At 33.5% G+C, this 7,085-nt stretch overlaps 2 long non-coding RNA genes across 2 annotated transcripts; both read right to left on the reverse strand.

Moving 5' to 3' along the window:
• Nucleotides 1-451: 451 nt before the first annotated feature.
• LOC143542611 (uncharacterized) lies at nucleotides 452-1,191 on the reverse strand. Its single transcript, XR_013136925.1, has 4 exons — nucleotides 1,119-1,191; nucleotides 971-1,033; nucleotides 699-761; nucleotides 452-605 (listed from the first exon to the last, which is right to left on the reverse strand). It is a non-coding gene; the product is annotated as an uncharacterized LOC143542611 (long non-coding RNA).
• Nucleotides 1,192-1,271: 80 nt separating this feature from the next.
• Nucleotides 1,272-3,434, reverse strand: LOC143542612 (uncharacterized). The gene is made up of 3 exons (XR_013136926.1): nucleotides 3,297-3,434; nucleotides 2,906-2,971; nucleotides 1,272-1,335 (listed from the first exon to the last, which is right to left on the reverse strand). It is a non-coding gene; the product is annotated as an uncharacterized LOC143542612 (long non-coding RNA).
• Nucleotides 3,435-7,085: the final 3,651 nt, after the last annotated feature.

The following is a 7,085-nucleotide window of genomic DNA, read 5'->3' on the forward strand; positions in this document are numbered from 1 at the left end:
GCACGCCTTCGTCCACGTCCTTCACACCCCTCTCCGGGGTGGTGTAGCTTTGGCCAAACTCCCTCCAAGCCCCCAAAGTGCTGCCATGTTTGTTGCTGAATAGGCACCCTTTACGCCTAGGGCGCTGAGCACTACAGATGCCCTATGCAAATCTCGGTTTTTTTTTCCGTGGTTTCAAATTTATGGCAGTTTTCATTTGAAAATACCAATATACGTATAAACGTATTATTTATACTGAATTTTTTGCAAACAAAATTTGTTCTATTTTTCTATTCAAAGTCTTTCATACTTTTAGTTTCTTTTTACAATATTCTACTTCTTCTAAATGACTAAATGTTATCCAAACCAAACAATCCCTGGATATGAAAGAACCAAGAGAATACTACCAATTCATCCTTCAATCTGAACTTTTATTATTTATTAAAAAAAAACAAGAAAACAAAAACCAAACTTCATAATTCATATTGCATTGACATGTATATCATGCATTAAAACTTGTACGTTACACATTAGTCCAACACCGAAAGAAAAGTGGTATCCTTAACTTATGGGTCGCTAGCAACTCCCAACATACTTTTATTTACTTTCAACACTTCTTACTGAATCTGATATCAACAAATTCAGGAAACAATAATTCAAAGTAAATTAAATATATTTACATATAATTAAGATATATAATTTTATGCTTAGAAACTCACATGGTTGCTTCCTCCTGATATACAAGCAGGTCGTCTCGGGGGCAAGTGTTGACGAGGTGTTCTCTGTATTCAACACAACAATGTTTTTAGCTAAACAATCATGAAAATGGTCTATAGCGTGTTTCTACATATTGCTTTAACTATGATGCATAACGTGTTTTTTTTTTTGAACAAATATTTTTCATTAAACTCAAAACGATTACAATAAAGTGGTAGACAAACGGGAAACATGATTATGTAACTGGTATACCAAACTAAAACTTTTAAGATACCTCTAGTTTGGGCCGCAAGGTCTAAATGGCAGTTGTCGATTTCTCATTAATTCCTGCACCTTGCTGTTGATCAAATGAGACAAAAGATCATTAGTTTGAACTAAGGCCCATTTCCATGCATTTGTGGGCCAATTTGGCCCAAATCTACCTTGCATAAGGCCCAATCTGCTGAATCAAAGAAAGCACGTTCGTGATCCTAGACAAAACGTGACAACAAAATTTGATTGAATTGTTACTGATAAGAAGGGCAAATAAGTAATTTAGTTGAAATAATATGAGTGTTAAAATGGTATTTAACTTGCCTTTGAGATTATAGGCTTTTTCTTTGGTGCTAATCCTCCATATTTCTCTCCCATTTCCATTCCCTACGATGAATACGGAGATTTTAAAGAAAAAACAACTAAACCTAATGCTCTAATTCTATTCAGGGACGAAACTACATTTTTCATCACTGATGTTGTAATAGATTTCTTAATATTTGATGTGCCTATTCTACGTACGACTCTTTAGGAACAGACTATTTACATGCACTTTTCTTTCTCTAAACACCCCCTCCTCTTGAGTTATCAATATTTTAAGTATTTAAATTTTTTATTCTCTCTTTTAATTAACAAATCAAAATAAATATGTACCAAAATAAGTCATTCTAGTAAGTTATTGATAGGAAATAATCTAATGTGTGGTTTTTAGGAACCAAGTCATTTTCTTTCAAAGGCCAATCCACATGATTCACTTGACATCCCACCAACATATTTTGTAGCTCATACATATGAATTTACTATACTACCCTTCAAACCTAATTTGCCAAAATGAAAAAGAAACACCATAGTTATGGACCACCTACACTATGGTAGGACACTTCCCACGTGATTGATTTAGTTCTTGGACCCCTAGAAAATAGTAATGCAATTTCCTTCCTACAAAACATTAGGTTTGTACATGATATTTTGGTTCAAACAAAATAGAAATCTAGTTGATACTTTGTTTTTCTAAATATACATTGTTTTTCATTATGGATTTCGACTTAAACATGAAGAGAGTAAAAGTAATGAATTATTTTCCTGTAATAAGAATGAATGGTAGATGATAATACACATGGTTCTAATTGTAGAAATAACTTGAACTCTGAAAACAAGATATATCTACATATCCTACGATACACGTACCCTTGAAATCGTTTTGTTCCTTAAAACGTCACTGAATATCAAATCATTTGGTTTTATCAAGCAACCTCTTAGACGTCATATATGTGACACGGATGAACATTGAAACGATAAGATTGACAAACGGTGGAATGATAAGATTTCCTAAAAGTTTCAAAAAATATATATATATATATATATATATATATATATATATATATATATATATATATATATATATCCTAGACTATTGAAAACTCTCATCTATTATTCAACTTGCATATATATCTTAATTAACCATTATATTTGACAATTATATATGTGTCAAATGCAGCAATATATATTTTAATTCAAACTACATAACTTCTACAACATGTATCATGTGTTATTCATATATATATATATATATATATATATATATATATATATCCTAGACTATTGAAAACTCTCATCTATTATTCAACTTGCATATATATCTTAATTAACCATTATATTTGACAATTATATATGTGTCAAATGCAGCAATATATATTTTAATTCAAACTACATAACTTCTACAACATGTATCATGTGTTATTCAAACCACCAATTATTAATAAGTGTAAAGTTTTAGAAAGCACAATTTACAATTAAATGGTTTTGTATGTTTTCGCTTTCTTAACCATATTTTGTTAAAAAACAATTATTGTTTTTCTCTCTTTGCCTTATTTGTTAAAAAATAACGTGTATTTTGTGAAAAATACACGTCAAAATTATTAATTAAGTTTTAATAGAGGAGGTTAATATTCAATACCTCATTTTTATGACCATTTATGGAGATATGTTCCTCATTTCTCTCATATCCTGCCATTTTCTTCTTCTGAGATGGAGTCACACAAAATAAAACATGTTAATTTTAATCACGAAAATGACTTTACTTCTTTGTAGTTTATATAATCATGTCTCACCTCTTTCCCCAAAAAGATATATATATGAAGACTAATAATAATGTATAAGAAATTAAGAACAATATGTAGACTAGAATGTTTTAAGGAGAAATTAATCAAAACATGGAGTATATTTATAGTTGTAGGCAAAAGAAAGGCATCTAGGTCATGCTAGAAAAAAGAATATACTTGTACATCTTTATCTACACACATATTTATAGAGATATATTTATACATAGAGAGAGAGAGAGGTGTTACCGTCAAGAAGGAGAAACGGATAGAGGGAGGAAAGTTTGATAGACGGAGATACAATGATACAAAGAAGGAAGGTATAATAATCAAATAAAGATATGTGAGAGAAATAAAGGGGGTTGGGTTGGGTTGGGTTGGGTTGGGTTGGGTTGGGTTGGAAGAGAGTTTGAGTGAAGAGGTGAGCTATATAAGATATGTATGAACACGGCAATATAATAATGTTTGTTCTTTCTCAATATATTCATTTACTAATTTGATTTAGTGGAACTATGTAAATTCTATGTCAAGAATATGAGTAGGGGAATATTAAGCCTGGAAAATGATAGCTTGTGTTATGAGTTAAAACGGGTTGTGTGTAAAATGAATTCGAGTTAACAAACGGATACAATTTTAAAATTATTAGTTTGACTCGGGCTAAAACGGACTTAAATTGAAATGAGTCGTTTTAGATAAATGTATCAGAATAGGTTGTTTTCTATATTTTTAATAAAAAAACTAGCAGGGTGGCTATAGTGACAATGACAGCGTACGTGATTAGGTGGAAATCAATTACAACTGATAGAACTTACAACATACTTAGGGTATATGTCACACCCTCAAAATCCACTAACGGAGTTTTACCGTCAGAGGGTGTGAACTAACAGGATCGGAATCATTAGTTATAATCAAACCATAAAACAAAGTTTCAAAACCATGAAAACATTTACGAGTAGTTAAATGCGGAAGCGTAAAACCATAGCAGACAATGTTACGTCACGCAGGACGACTTAAAACCCAATGATAACAGTTTAAAAATAAGTTTGCATAATTAAAATGTTTCAAGCAATGCATGTTCCTAAATCGCGCGCCCGCCTCGGCTACCTGAGAATAACATACTAAAAGTGTCAACACAAGGTTGGTGAGTTCACAGTTTATATAAAATAAAGCGTTTAGCGTTTGCGTTCAGCGTGTTGCGTTACAGCGTTTTGCGTTACAGCGTTTTGCGTTACCAGATAGTGTTATGTCAATTATATATCTATAGGTAGCTAGCCTATAAAACAAGTATCACTAAGTGTTCGACACCGAAGCTGACTGTTTATCATTTGCCTTGCCACCAGGTCATCCAGACCATGGTATGTGTTTAGCCAAGATTACACCCACTCGACCTCCAGTCGAGTTTAGCGTTGGGTGGGGTTTGTCAAACCCAGTAGTACTACTCAACAATGACTCGCTATTATCCAATATTAAACGGTTCGATGTGAATGAAGGACTTTAGTTATTGCGTTTGCCACTTAGTCTTTACAAGTGATATATAATCTATATTAACAAAATCTTAAATGCGTTTCGGAGTATGTTATCTCCCCCAAGTGAAAAGCGTTTAAAAAGTTTAAAAGGGGAAAGTGAAACTCACTGTTTGCGAAGTATTCCCAAAATAATTCACCAAGATGCGCGTCACAGAAAAACTCTCTCTAACGTTCTAAAACAACAAAGAGATTTTTTCTAAGTGTCGGAATATTATCGAGTCTCTAGACCCGGCACATAATACCTATGCACATAACATGTTTCGTGTTTCGTTTGTGAATTGTGTGTGACTTTAACAAATGTATTTGTGATACGTTACATGTGTAAACAATTATTTACGTGTCATGTATTCATAAAGTACATCACTAACAATTACTCCCCGTAAGGGCAATTTGGTCAACACATAACAATTAACTAGCCATTATTCCCCATGAGGGCAATTTGGTCAAATCATGACAATCAATTAGCAATTATTCCCCGCAAGGGCAATTTGGTCAAAACATAACAATTATATAGCAAGTATCATGTTTCATGCATTTTCACAAAACTCAGCAGCTAGTTTCACCGAAACAGAAATTCTACTTGAAAGATTGTACTATCTCACCAATCATAGCATCACAATTAATTTACCAAAAATCATCACAAAAGCATATATGTCTTAGGTTTCCAGAGCATATTTTATTTATATTTTTATTCCACATAGGTTTCTCACAATCATCAAATCATTACAGTAAACTCATAACAGTCAAATTCATGCGCAACAGAATGTTATTTGAAATTCCCGTTAAACGAAAAATCCAATAAATGCAAGACCACTTGGGTTAGGTTCCTAACTCAATAAGTCAACTTCCAGAAGTGGAACCAACCCAATTGGTCTCGTAGTTCATGAGATATAACATTTACAAAACAACCAAACAGCAGGTCTAACAACTCAGCTTTGAACAACGTTTTTGTAAAATCATAAAAGTTAACTTTTACACGTCCAAAAATTGCAAATTTATATTCTTTAGAAACTAGACTCAACCTAGTTCACTGTAGTATCAATAATCTCAACCAATTCTCACATTTACACCCCGTTACAGTCAATCAAACATCAACAACACAATCTGTCCAGAAACTGTTAGCATCCAAACTCAACAATTTAACTATCTATGGACCATCATGCATTCATATAACACTCTAGACTCCATAATCACTATCCATGCACATCAATTACACATTATATACATGATTAGGGTTTTTGTTTGAACTCAAATCAAAGACACAAGCAATTAACATGTAACAATATCCATTCTAGTTATCATATCATCATCAAATCAACAACAATCATATAAACTACATACACACATAAAAATCGGCTCTTAGGGTTTTCAATTAACCCATTAAACATCAAAATTAAGTATAAAGGATGCATAGGATAGTCGTTTATACCTTCCTAGCACCTTAATCTTCGATCAAAGACTTGAGAACTTGATTGTATGTGTGTATATAGGTGGCGGCAGCCAAGGGAGAAGTGAGAGAGGAGTTCCGATCGGGATTTGTGTGGGAAGAAGAATAATAAGTTAGGGTTTATTATTATTATTATTTATAATAATCTATGTTACACTTTGGCCCCTCCACTTCCAAGTATTACTTATCTAGCTTAAACTAACTTATTTACATCTTGAGTTAGTGTTTATAACGATGTTATCACACAACACATAAGTCTAACACATAATTATCACATAATTACTGTTTTGACGTTTTTCGTTTATTCACCAATCGTTTGTGTCAACTCGTTTGCGTTTCGGTGCAATTCCCGAAAGACTACACATGTAGTAAGTGTTAAGCGTCATTTAAACCCTAGTTTAAATGTAATGAGGTGTGCGTTATAGATTCAGTGATCTTAAGTTTGAATTGACGGAGTTGAGTTAACGGAGTTAACCTGAAATTGACGATTGTCACAGTATATTTGGTTGGAGGTAATGAAATGAAGGGGAGAATGTAATGGACAAGGTAATGAAATGGATCATTTCATTTATTTGTCTTGCTTGATTAACCTATGGGAATGAAATGAATTATTACTTTATATTGTTTGGTATTCTAAAAAATTGTATGAACGAAATATAAATAATAAAAACATTCATATCTCAAAATAATTTTTTTTACCAAAAAAAACCTGCAATGGCGATGGTGGTGATGGTGTTAGCTCCAGCGACGAAAATGGTGGTGGCAGTGGCGACGATGGTGGTGAGGGTGGCAGTGGTCAAGCTGTGGTAGCATTGGTAGTTATAGCAATGGTAGGGTGGCGGTGATGGTCAGGGGCGGCGGTGACAATGTTTTCGGTGGTTACAACGACGATGGTGGTGGCGGCAGTGGCGGTGGTAAGGTGGTGGTGGTGCGACAGTGGCGTTTGGTGTTGGTGGTAGCGACGGCAATGGGGGTTGTTGTTGTTAGGTGGTGGTGATGGTGGTGGTGTTGAGAAAGTAGGGTGAAGGAGGAATGAAATGAAAAAAAAGAAGGGGGTGAGAAGGA

This window comes from Bidens hawaiensis, unplaced genomic scaffold (assembly GCF_021521415.1).
Source record: "Bidens hawaiensis isolate Kalapana, Puna unplaced genomic scaffold, B.hawaiensis_p1.1 tig00012940_1, whole genome shotgun sequence".
Taxonomy (NCBI): Eukaryota; Viridiplantae; Streptophyta; class Magnoliopsida; order Asterales; family Asteraceae; genus Bidens; species Bidens hawaiensis.